At 46.2% G+C, this 13,756-nt stretch overlaps 1 protein-coding gene across 2 annotated transcripts in view; it reads left to right on the forward strand.

Annotated features, from left to right (window-relative positions):
- The window catches only part of LOC140185601 (slit homolog 1 protein-like), a 315,402-nt gene that overhangs the window by 188,356 nt on the left and 113,290 nt on the right, over positions 1-13,756 (forward strand). The gene's annotated exons all lie outside the window — the stretch shown is intronic.

Raw genomic sequence — 13,756 nt, forward strand, 5'->3', positions numbered from 1 at the left:
GATGCATACATCAGGATGTTCTTTATTGACTACAGCTCATCATTTAACACCAACATCCCCTCAAAACTAATTAGTAAACTCCAAGACCCGGGCCTCTTATGCAGTTATGACTCTTATACCCCCTTATGCAACTGGATCCTGAATCTCCCCACTTACAGACCCCAGTTAGTTCAGATTGGCAAAAGCATCTCCTCCACAATCTCCATCAGCACAGGGGTGTGTGCTTGGCCCCTGTTCTACTCACTTTACACCTATGACTGTGTGGCTAAGTACAGCCCCAACACAACATACACATTTGATGACGACACCACTGTTGTGGGCTCTATCAAAGGGGATGATGAATCAGCAAACAGGAGGGGGATTGAAAATTTGACAGAGTGGTGTCATTACAACAACCTCTCACTCAGTGTCAATAAGGTCAAGGAACTGATTGTAGACTTCAGCAGAGGTCCATTAGCCAGTAATCATCAGATGATCCGAGGTGAAGAGTGCCAGTAACTTTAATAATCCTGGGTGTCACCATCTCAGAGGACGTGTCCTGAACCCATCATACAAATGTTAATTGTGTAGAAAGCACGACAGCACCTCTACTTCCTCTGGAGTCTGCAGACATTCTGCATATCAAAAACCCTGGCAAACTTCTCTAGATGTGTGGTGGAAAGCATGTCGACTGGCTGCCTGGTATGGGAAAACCAATGCCTTTGAGCAGAAAATCCTAAAAAGGAGTAAATCGCGATTTAAATCCCTCCTGACCATTGAGCACATCTACATGAAATGTTGCCGTAGAAAAGCAGCATCTATCAAAGATCCTCACCACCCAGGCCACGCTCTTTTCTCACTGCTGCTGTCAGGTAGAAGGTACAGGAGCCTCAGGACTCGCATCACCAGGTTCAAGAACAGTTCCTACCCCTCAACCATCAAGCTCTTGAACAAAAGAGATGACTACACTCATTTTGTTTCTGGTTCCCACATCTGATAGTCTCACTTTAAGGACTCTACCTTGCTATTTCATGCTCTTGTTATTTATTGCTATTTATTCATAATTCCATTTGCACAGTTCATTGATCCTATTTACAGTTACCGTTCTGTAGATTTGCCAAGTATGCCAGCAGGAAAAAGAATCTCAGGGCTGTATGTGGTGATGTGCATGTACTCTGATAATAAATTTTACTTTGAACTTTGGATTAATTTTGATTCTTTATGAGTTGTCCCAAATAAGCAGCTGCCACAATTAACCAATGGGCCATTTAGCTGGAAACCACTGCATATCCAAGAACATTGGAAATGCTGGAAATAAGGCAGCCGGTATGTATACAGGAAGCTCCTTGAAGGTGCCATATGGTAGCAACAGATGATCAGGTGAGGGTGCATGTTAAAATATAACAGGAAGAGATTTCTGCCATTTTTAGAATGAGATCTTATATAGAACATAGAAGCATAAAACCTAGAAAGCCTACAGCACAATACAGGCCCTTCAGCCCACAAAGCTGTGCTAAACACGTCCTTACCTTAGAAATTACCTAGGGTCACCCACAGCCCTCTACTTTTCTGAGCTCCATATACCTGTCCAGGAGTCTCTTAAAAAGACCCTATCATATCCGCCTCCACCACCATCGTCGGCAGCCCATTCCACGCACTCACCAATCTCTGTATAAAAAACTTACCCCTGACATCTCCTCTGTACCTACTTCCAAGCACCTTCAAACTGTGCCCTCTCATGTTAGCCATTTCAGCCCTGGGAAAAAGCCTCTGATTATCCACACGATCAATGCCTCTCATCATCTTACGCACCTCTATCAGGTCACCTCTCATCCTCTGTTGCTCCAAGGAAAAAAGGCTAAGTTCACTCAAACTATTCTCATAAGGCATGCTCCCCAATCCAGGCAACATCCTTGTAAATCTCCTCTGCACCCTTTCTATGGTTTCCACATCCTTCCTGCAGTGAGGTGACCAGAACTGAGCACAGTACTCCAAGTGGGGTCTGACCGGGGTCCTATATAGCTGCAACATTACCTCTCAGCTCCTAAACTCAATCCCACGATTGATGAAGGCCAATGCATCGTATGCCTTCTTAACCACAGAGTCAAGCTGAACAGCAGCTTTGAGTGTCCTATGGACTCGGACCCCAAGATCCCTCTGATCTTCCACATATCCATTGGTAGCAAGTTAGACTAAAACCATACTCCATAATCCAGATGCAAACTCACCAGGGCACTATACAACTGCAATAAAGTACAAAGGAGGTGGTAGAAGAACCACAGAGTTCATGAGCACAGTCAAAAGTCAAAATAAAATTTATTATCAAAGTACGTAAATGTTACCATTCACCACATTGAGATTGTCTGTCTTGCCGACATTCGCTGAAAATGGTGCCACAGATGTAGAAGGCATTTGGCACGTTGGTATTCATGAGTCAAGGCACTGAGTAAAAGTGTTGGAAAATTATACTGCAGTTATATAAAATGTTGGTGAGGCCACACTTAAAGTGTTGTGTACCATTTCTGGTGGGCATGTGGACAAGTGGTTAAGGCATTAGACCAGCGTCCTGAAAGTCATGAGTTTGAGCCGCAGCCGAGGGAACGTGCTGTGTCCTTGAGCAAGGCACTTAATCACACATTGCTCTGCGACGACACTGGTGCCAAGCTGTATGGGTCCTAATGCCCTTCCCCTGGACAACATTGGTGTCGTGGAAAGGGGAGACTTGCAGCATGGGCAACTGCCGGTCTTCCATACAACCTTGCCCAGGCCTGCGCCCTGGAGAGTGAAGACTTTCCAGGCACAGATCCATGGTCTCGCAAGACTAACGGATGCCTTTACTTTTACCATTTCTGACACTCTGTTACAGAAAGGATGACGCTTGTCCTGTGGGGGCGTGCTTTATTCTGATTGTCGAAAGTCGCTTCCATTGTGATTGGTCAGTTTAGAAGCTGCAGCTGCTTTTCCCATTGTTGGCATAGATCAGCAGATCGAGCAGCCTTGCTGTGCACTGTTCCGGATGCCAACAGCAACACCTCTCCATCCCTGCATTGCCCTGGCAGAGGATTCACGTAGATTTTGCTGGACCATTTATGGGCACAAATTTTTTCCTATTAGTTGTCGCAGCTACAACGTGGCCGGAAGTGTCCCTAATAGCCTCCAATACAGCCTCACACACTGTTGATGTGTTGTTAAGCCTCTTCAAGGATTGGTGTTTGGAACACTTAGTCAGTGACAATGGACCGCAGATTGTTGTGGAACAATCCGTAAATAAACAGCACAAGACATATTACATCTGTAGCGTACCATCCAGCGACAAGTCGAAAGGTTTGTCCAGAGTCTAAAGAACACTCTGCAAGCAGTGTCAGCAGAATGCACTATATTAACACCGAATCAGAAGATCACCCATTTCCCCCTTGCATATCGCAATGCGGCACACTCCACCACCAACAACCCAGCAGCTGTGCTGTACCTGGACTGTCCGTTGCACTCACGTTTGGATCTCCTCAAACCCAATCTCAAAATGAGTTTGCAGGACAAAGAGCTGAGGCAAATTGAGGTCAGTCGAGGGGGTTTGATGCTTCACTCCTGGACAAGCAGTCTTGCAAGGGACTGACGTGACCAAAAGTTGGTTGCCCTGAGCTGTCAGAACCACTTCCTGCAGTCCCAGAATCATCTCTTATAACCACCACAGAAGATGTCCCAGAACCTGAAATTAAGTCTCACCTGCCAAGCGGAGTGATCCCCCTCATCAGGGAAGACATTATCCATCAATGTTAAGAAATCCCTCACAAATGGGATAATTTAAAATTCACTATGCTGCGAATGACGGTATAGTAGTTGTTTCAGTAATATTGTAAATATATTTGATTAAGCATTCCTTCTTGTTTACATAACTCATTACAGGTTGAATGTAAAAGTATGTGAGTAGCATACATCATTATGCCACTATGTCAGAAGTGCATGCCTCACTGAAAGTAAGAACGAAATGTACACGTTCTCCTGGGCTCCCATCTTTTTCTTCCAATTAGTTTTACGTATTGGTGTTATAAAAGATAACAGCTGTTTGAGGCAGTGTGAAGTGCAGACAGAGTGCATGGAGAGGAGGCTGGTTCCTGTGATGTGCTGAGCTGTGTCCAGACTCCCCGCAGTTTCTCATCATCACAGGTAGAGCAATTGCCGTGCCAAGTCATGATGTATCAGACAGCATGCTGCCTGTGGTGGTTCTGTAAAAATCAATGAGAAGCAATAAGTACATGTTGAATTTCCTCAGCCTTCTATGAAAATAGCCATTTCTTGACCAGCAGGTTTTTGGACTGAGGAATGAAAGATTTGAGATGACCGAGAATCATTTGATGGCTCTCTCTGGGCCTGTACTCACTAGAGTTTAGAAGAATGAAGGGGCGGGGGGTGGAATCTTATCAAAACCTTATCAAATATTGAAAGGCCTAGAGAGAGTGAACATGGAGAGGATGTTTCCTATATTGAGACAGTCTAGTATAGTAGGCAGCTGTCGATCCCAGGGGATCATGGGTTTGTGCCTCTGGATTTGAAGAACCAGCTGTTGCCCATGCAGCGGGTTCCCCTTCTCCACGTCACTGATGTAGTCCAATGGTTATGGGAGAACGAAGGAGAATGGAGTTGACAGGGAAAATGTGTCAGCCGTGACTGAATGGTGGAGCAGGTTCGATGGGCTGAATGGCCTAACTTTGCTCCCACTGTTGGCAATGTTTACTTCGAGGAACATGAACCTCTCAGCCATCTCTACCACAGCACTATTGATACATGCATCCACATTCTGACATGGACACTACAGCTCAGATAAAGACTTTTGCCCCAGTGGTCATGTTCAATTTCCAGAGGAATAATCCAGCTATATTTCAAATCCCTCCATATTACTGTGACATTGAAACTCAAGTTACAATTGTAAGGGCTGCAGAGGGTTGCAAACCAAGCAAGCGTCATCATTGGCCTGGCCTCCCCAACACTGAGGGCATCTTCAAAAAGCAGTGCCTCAGTAAAGGTGTCATCCATCATTAAGGTCCCCCATCACCCCGGATGTGCTCTCTTCTTATTACTACCATCAGGGAGGAGGTACACGAGCCGAAAGACACACACTCAGTGTTTTAGGAACAGCTCCTCAATTAGATTTCTGAACAGGATCTATTGTATCCGGTGCTCCTGCTGTGGCCTCTTGTATAATCGGTGAGACCCGACATAGATTGGAAAACCACTTCGCTGAGCACCTACGCTCTATCCGCCAGAAAAAGTGGGATCTCCATGGCCACCCATTTTAATTCCACTTCCCATTCCCTTTCCAACATGTCCGTCCATGACTTCCTCTACTGTGTTTTCCTCCCCTCCCTTCCAGCTCAGATTCCCCAACTTTTTTTCCCCTCCAGTCCTGCTGAAGGATTTCAGCCGAAACGTCGACTGTTTACACTTTCCCATAGATGCTGCCTGACCTGCTGAGTTTCTCCAACGTTTTGTGTGTGTTGCTCAGATTTCCAGCATCCGCAGATTTTCTCTTGTTAATGATAGCAAACCCGATTCTGATCTGGAATTTAGAAAATCAAATACGCAGAGGAACAAAGACCACAAAAGCTACTGAAATGTGCCAAAACCCTGTGCATACCCCACAAGGATTGTGATCAGCCAGCCTTCCCATTGCAGTCTCTGTGTGGTCCCCTGCCCAACAATGTGGGTGCCCATGAAGTTACAACTTTACAGCACAGTACAGGCCCGTCAGCCCATGATGTTGTGCCAGTCATTTAACCTGCTCCAAGATCAATCCAATCCTTTCCCTCCCAAATAGCTCTTTATCTTTCTATCACCATTTGCCCATCTTGTCAGGAAATGGTTGCCACAAATGCAGAGCAACGGTGATGATCTAGAGGTGACCAGTCACTTCACTAATAACCTGCAAAATAATAAGCTGCAAGGGACCACAAAACAAGGCAGAACAGATACTTAACAGGACAAGACAAAAACATAATTGAAGGCTAGGAGTAACAGGTTGAAGCTGATCAGATCGATGAGGGAGCAAAGACTGTGGATGAGAGTGTGGGACCATGGGTGTTGAAGGACTGGAAGGGGCCCCAAGAGACCTGTGGTTGGAGGAATTGGACTGGGCACACTGAGGGCAGGCAGCAACGAACTGACATACATCTGCGATCTTGGTGGGCTACCAGAACTAGCATCACAGAAAATTCAGGGTCCATGGTGTCCCTCGATGGCTGGAGAGGGCTGAGGAGTGGACCTACTGGAGTGCCTCAGAGCGCCCAGTCGCCAGCATGTACATATAGTCGTCAGGTGTGTCAGCCGGAGCAGGGTCGTGCTGTAGGGCCTGGCACATCTGGCTCTCAAGGTCCCAGATGATCGGGATGAAGATCTGGGAGGATGGAATGATGGGCCAAGGGTCAATCTCTGTTACTGTGGGGTCAAACCTTCATGGCGTGTGGCCAAGTGGTTGAGGCGTCGGTCTAGTGATCTGAAGGTCGTGAGTTCGAGCCTCAGCTGAGGCAGCGTGTTGTGTCCTTGAGCAAGGCACTTAACCACACATTGCTCTGTGACGACACCGGTGCCAAGCTGTATCAGCCCTAGTGCCCTTCCCTTGGACAACATCAGTGGCGTGCAGAGGGGAGTCTTGCAGCATGGGCAACTGCTGGTCTTCCATACAACCTTGCCCAGGCCTGCGCCCTGGAAACCTTCCAAGGTGCAGATCCATGGTCTCATGAGTCAAACAGATGCCTAAAAAAAAAACCTTCATGACCAGTCGTCCACCCTAGTAGCCGAGTCGGTGAAGTCGAATTACTCAAAGAAGACGTCTCCGTGAGCCTGACATGGGTTGCGTTGGTGGGTCTGCTGAATGGATGAGGTTCTGATGGTCAATCTAGATCAGGAAGAGCTCGATGTTCCCCATCAATCAATTTCTCCATTCCTCAAAGGCCCATTTAATAATGAGTAGCTCCCTATCTCCTATTTCATGATGGCACAGTGTAGAGTTGGACTTGTGCAAAAAGGCGGCACAAGGGTGTGTCTTCTTGTCCGGTCCTCGCTGGAAGAGGATGGTCTCTCCCACACAAGGTCCAGAGGGGTCTGGATGGCAGAGAATGGGAACGGTGGTAGACGAGCACAGTGTACCTTTGCGGCACGTCTTGAAGGATCTCGTGAAGGCTGGACTGTTGGAAAATCTGAGAGATTTGAACACTGCCATCCACTCATCCCCCTGGCAGATGTAAATCAGGCAGTTACACGCTGCATAGACCCAGGTTAGTGAAGATCTGGGCCCCGTGGAGTTTCAATTGCACTGTCCATCAAGGGGAGAGGGTAGTGGTTTTTAAACAGTGATTTTGTTGAGTCCATGGTGGTCTATGCAGGAACAGAGACCCCCATCTTTCTTTTTTGACAAAGAAGAATCCTGCACTGGCTGGGAATGAAGCTGTGTTGTCGCATTTTGGTGATGTCATTCATCGCTTGGGTCTCAGAGGGGAAAAGGAGAACAGATTACCCTGGGGAGGGGTGAGGCCTGGGAGGAAGTCTGTTTGGTGGCACAGTGCTGACTTCCCTTCTACTGAAGGCGATGGCTAAGTCATGTTATTCCAGTGGGTGTATGGTGAGTTCGAGGGTTTACTCCGTCTCTACAGATTTATGGGGTAGAGTCACCTAATGTGGCAGGCAAGTGGGTCCCCCACTCAGCAGCGGACCAGATGACCAGGCCAAGTGAGGGTCATGGGTGGAGACCCAGGGCTAACACCAAATGAGAGGAGTGTGGGGTGAGTCAATAAGGAGGAATTGGATGGACTCGATGTGCTCTCCGATGCTGATGTGCACAGGCCTGCTGCACACCCTGACCATTCCAGACCCCAAGGGACCTCCGTTAATGGGCGTGATGCAGAAGGTGTGCGCGAGATAGACTCGGTAAGGAGTCCACACTGCACACACCAAGTCCAGTCCAGACAGTTGCCTGCTGCACCGGAATCCACCAGAGGTTCCTGTGCACGCAGAGGGGTCCGAGTGTGGAGGAGGACAGAGACAGTGAGGCGCGCTATGGTGCTGGAATGAGGGGAAGGGCCGAGCTTACTAGACAGTAGGCCCCTTGTCTCTACCTGTTGGTGCCACTTTTCCGGACGCAGTGGGCATTTGATATGTGGGCGATCAGCTGCACTGCAGTAATCATCCAAGTCATTTCTCCACCGACATTCACGCTGTTAGGAGTTTAACTGCATATCCCTAACTGCACATGTTCTGGGGGCTTTGCTGATGAGGGTCCTGCAGGCTGAAATGGTTCTGCCTGCTAATCTAAAGGGTTTTCCCATAGGGTGAGCAGCTAAGTGGCTTCGTACATATTGGCACCAAAGGCATCGGTAGGAATAGGGAGAGATTCTGAAGAGAAAACTTAGGGAGGTAGGTAGAAAGCTCAAAAGCAGGACCTCCAGAGTAGTAATCTCTGGATTGCTGTCCATGCCATGCACTAGTGAGGGCAAGAGAAAGATGATTTGGCAGATGAATGTGTGGCTGAGGAACTATTGCAGGGGGCAGGGCTTCAGGTTACTGGTTCCTTAGTATCCTCTGTAGGGAAGGTATGACCTGTACAAAAGGGATGGGTTACTCCTGAACCTGAGGAGACCAATATTCTTGGGAGCAGGTCTGCTAGAGTGGTTGGGGAGGGTATAAACTAATTTGGCGGGGGGGGGGCGGGAAATGGGAACCAGAGTGATAGGGCAGAGGCTGGGACAGGTGGTATACAACTGGATGCATTGTGCATCGAGACTGTTGGGAAGGACAAGCAGATGTTAGGGCAAAAGGCAGTCAGAGGGATGGGTTGGGACAAAATTGAAAAAGATGATGAATACAGGAAAGATGGCAGATGGAGTTTAATGCTGATAAATGTGAGGTGCTACATTTTGGTAGGACTAATCAAAATAGGACATACATGGTAAATGGTAGCACATTGAAGAATGCAGTAGAACAGAGGGATCTAGGAATAATGGTGCATAGTTCCCTGAAGGCGGAACCTCATGTGGATAGGGTGGTGAAAAGGGTACAGGAAAGGAATGGAGGGTTATGGGCTGAGTGCAGGTCAGTGGGACTAGGTGAGAGTAAGTGCTCGGCATGGACTAGAAGGGCCGAGATGGCCTGTTTCCATGCTGTAGTTGTTATATGGTTATATGGATAGAAGGTGTTATATTTGAATGAACACAGTATACAGAATAAGGCAGGTGATCTTGTAGCGCAGTTAAAGATTGGTAGGTATGACCTTATGAGCATCACTGAGTCGTGGCTGAAAAAAAAAAGATCATAATTGGGTGCTTAACGTCCATGAATACACATTGTATCAAAAGGACAGGCAGGCATGCAGACAGGATGGTGTGGCTCTATTCGTGAAAAATCAAATCAAATCCTTAAAAGGAGGCGACATAGGATCGGAAGGTGTAGAATCCTAGTGGGTAGACATAAGAAACTGCAAGAGTGAAAAGACTGTGCCCTGATGGGAGTTAAATGCAGGCCTCTGAACAGTCACCAGGTGAGGCAGGCAAATGTAATGTTAGCATTCATTTCCAGAAGACTAAGATACATAAGCAAGGATGCACTGCTGAAGTTTTCAAGGCACTGGTGAGGCTTCCCTTGGAGTACTGTAAGCAGGTTTGGGGCTCTTAGCTAAAAAGGAAGTGCTGATATCGGGGAATGTTCAGAGGGGGTTCACAATAATGATGCTGAGAAGGAAAAGATTATTGTATAAAGAATGTTTGGTGTCTCTGGCCCGTCCGGAATTTAGAAGAATGTGGTGGGGGGGGGGGGGGGCGGAGAAATCTCATTGAAACCAATTGAATGTTGGAACACATATATTGGAGATGGAGAAAATGTTCCCCATAGTGGGGGAGCCCATTACCAGAGAGCACAACCTCAGAATAGAGGGACGTCCATTTATAACGGAGATGAGGAAGAATTTCTTTGGCCAGAGGGTGGTGAATCTGGGAAATTCATTGCCACAGATAGCGTGGAGGCCAAGTCACTGAGTGTATTTAAGATAGAGGTTGATAGGTTCTTAATAAGTCAGGGTGTGAAAGGCTACAGGGAGAATGTGGTTGAGAGGGAAAATGGATGAGCCATATTGAAATGGTGGAGCAGACTGGCTTAATTCTGCTCCCATCTCTTATGGTCTAACTTAGAGGGTCAGTGTGATGAGGCTTTCAAGGTCAGTGGGCATCTCCCGGGTAGACTGCCTGTCTTTACAGTGAGATCATTGGTTGTGGGAACATCTCAATGGATGGGCAAGTGAGTGAAGTCATTCCCTTTGTTCAAGGGTCTCAACCTGCAAGCTTGCCTTTAGGGAATCCCGCACAAGGATTCCCAAGTCCCTTTGCACCTATGATTTTTAAATGTTCTTCCCATATAAGTCTTTATTTCTCTGCTAAAGTGCATGACCATACACTTGCCTATACTATATTTCATCTGGCACTTTTTTTTTGCCCATTCTCCCAACCTGTCCAACTCCTTCAGCAGACTCCTTGCTTCCTCAATACTTACATGCTCCTCCACCCATCTTTGTATTGCCTGCAAACTTGGCCAAAACGCCATCAATTCTGTTATCCAAATCATTGAAATATAATGTGAAAGGAAGCAGTACCAACATTGACCCCATGAGGGGCCACAAAACAAGAGAGAAATGATATTTAACATGACAAGGACACCCCCGCCCCCGTGTAAACAACTTACATCTGACATCCCCCGATACTTTCCTCCAATCACCTTAAAGTTTTGTCCCCACTTCAGGGTGGAAATGGCTAAAACAATTAGAGCTAAAACAAATTTAGAGCATCCAGCTGCTTAATAACACAAGTCAATTGTTGCAGGAGCAAGTGTGCCTCTCTGGTCCTCATGTCTACCCCACCGTGCACTGGTAGTCTGATTGGTTAGCCCCTGGCTTTTATCCCAGTTCCAAATGGCTCTGAATTCTTCAGTCTTTCAACAGTGTAACCTTTCCCCTCTTTAACTCCACTAATTTTGCCTTCCAGACCTCTGGAATAAAGAATTCAGGCTCCTTCAGATGAGTGTCTTACAGGCACAAATGCACACACACACACACATATGCCTATAGAACTGCGGATGATTCTTCAAACCACCCTGATACCAGCACTTTGCAGCTGCTAGACAGCTGGCCCACGTGTCTCTGGCCTCCTGGCCAGTTGTACCAGAGAGTATTGTTGCTGAACTTACGGGCAGTGCAGATGAATTAGTCCGGGACTCTGTGCAATTCCAGGCATTCCAACACTAGCGCAGTTACTAGAACGATCATTCGCCAGGGCAGGATGAGGGAGGGGCCCCAGAAAGAAACTCAAACTACCTCCCTGGAGTAGCAGTGATTGTAAACGATCTTGGGCAAAGAGGTTTCAGAAATTACAGCTGAGAACTGGCCGGGAAAGAGTTCAGCCTGTAGGGATATGGAATTCCGAGCATATTTTACACTATGCTCTCCAAGGTCATCGCCTGCTTCAAACTGCCCAGCACTGGCTGTGTAATGCGCAGGGCTTGTGAATGTGCAAATATTTTTGTTTTCTACCATCCTCTAGGCAAAATGTGTCTCATGTGCACCCAGTGGCTACTTCATTAACTACAGGAAGTACCTAATAAAGTGGCCACTGAGTGCATGTTTGTGGTTTTCTGCTGCAGTAGCCCATCTGCTTCAAGTTTTGATGTGCTGTGTGTTCAGAGATGCTCTTCTGCATGCCCCTGTTGTAATGCATGGCTGTTTGAGTTACTGTAGCCCTCCTGTCAGCTTGACCCAGTCTGGCCATTCTCCGCTGTCCTCTCTCAATAGCAAGGGGTTTGCACCGACTGGTCACTCATAGTCATAGAGAAGTACAGCCCAGAAACAGGCCCTTTCAGCCCATCTAGTCAATGCTGAAACCATTTAACCTACCTACTCCCATCGACCTGCACTGAGCCCATAGCCCTCCATATCCCTACTATCCATGTACTTTTCCAAACTTCCCTTAAACGTTGAAATCGAGCTCGCATGGACCACTTGTGCTGGCAGCTCATTCCACACTCTCATGACCCTTTGAGTGAAGAAGTTTCCCTTCATATTCCCCTTAAACTTCTCACCTTTCACCCTTAACCCATGACTTCTATCTCTAGTCTTACCCAACCCCAGTGGGAAAAGCCTACATATGTTTACCTTATCTAAACCCCTCATTCTGTATACCTCTATCAAATCTCCTTTCAATCTTCTGCATTCTAAAGAATACAATCCTAACCTATTCAATCTTTCTATACAACTCAGGTCCTCTAGACCCAGCAATATCCTTGTAAATTTTCTCTGTATTCTTTCAACTTTGTTTACATCTTTCCTACAAGTAGATGACTGAAGCTACACACCAACTTGGACGAAGCTCCAAATTAGGCTTCACAAAGTCTTGTACAACTTCAACATAATATTCCATCGCCTGTACTCAGTGCATTGATTTATGAAGGCCAATGCACCAAAAGCTTTCTTTACCAGCCTGTATTTTTTTTTTGTTTCTTGCACCATAATCTGTAAACTCCAGAGAATATTGTGTGTGGAAAAACCTAGGAGATCAGCAACTTCTGAGATGCTCAGACCACCTCATCTGGCACCAACAATCATTCCACAGTCAAAGTCACTTCGATCACATTTCTTCCCCATCGATGTTTGGTTTGAACAACTAAATCTCTTGACCATGTCTGCATGCTTTTATGCATTGTTGTTGCTCCATGATTGGCTAATTACATATTTGCATTAACAAGCAGGAGTACCAGTGTACCTAATAAATTAGCCACTGAATCTATACATACTGAGAGCAAAATCTTCAAAATGCCTTAATTGCTTTCATATTTCTATTGGCCTTTAGACCATAATGTAGGAACAGAATTAGGCCATTTAGCCCTTTGCATCTGCTTTGCCATTCCATCATTGCTAATTTCTCTCTCAATCCCATTCTCCTGCCTTCTCCCTGTAACCTTTAACACCCTTTCTAATCAAGAATCTATCAACCTCTGCTTAATTATAACCGATGACTCGTCCTCCACAGCCGTCCGCGGCAATAAATTCCACAGATTCACCACCCTCTGGCTATAAATATTCCTCCTCATCTCTGTTCTAAAGGGACGTCCTTGTATTCTTAGTCAGTGCCCTCTGATCCAAGACTCCCCCACTATAGGAAACATCCTCCCCACATCTACTCTACCTAGACGTTTCAATATTCGATAGGAAATGTCTTCTCAGGGACCTCATGAAAGTGAGACTGAAGGACCGTCCTGGGCTTGGGTGTGTGTACGCATGTGATAATTATTTTTTTAAAACAACACAACAGCAAAACAACCCTATATCTACATATAGTTCATTTTGCTGCTGTGTTTTATTTTGTTATGTTTTGTATTGTTGGGTATGCTACACTGGCACTACAATCTGTGGCAACACGTGTCAGCCGCCCCAGCATATCCTTAGGTGTGTTGGTTGTTAACACAAATTTCACATTTAACTAACAAAGATTATCTGCAGATGTTGCAAATCTAGAGTAATACACACAAAATGCTGGAGGAACTCAGCATCTATGGAAAAGAATAAAGAGACAACATTTTGGACATGACCCTTTAATCAGCAAATGTATTTTTTCTGTTTCAACATACACGTAATAAATTAATGAGCTTGAATCTGAAAATGACAGGTCATTACAACATGCACTGATTATTGATATAAAGGAGGATTAAGATGAGTGTTTGAGCAGGGAGAGTGTAAGTGGATCCGGCACAGAAA

Source organism: Mobula birostris, chromosome 21, assembly GCF_030028105.1.
Source record: "Mobula birostris isolate sMobBir1 chromosome 21, sMobBir1.hap1, whole genome shotgun sequence".
NCBI lineage: Eukaryota > Metazoa > Chordata > Chondrichthyes > Myliobatiformes > Myliobatidae > Mobula > Mobula birostris.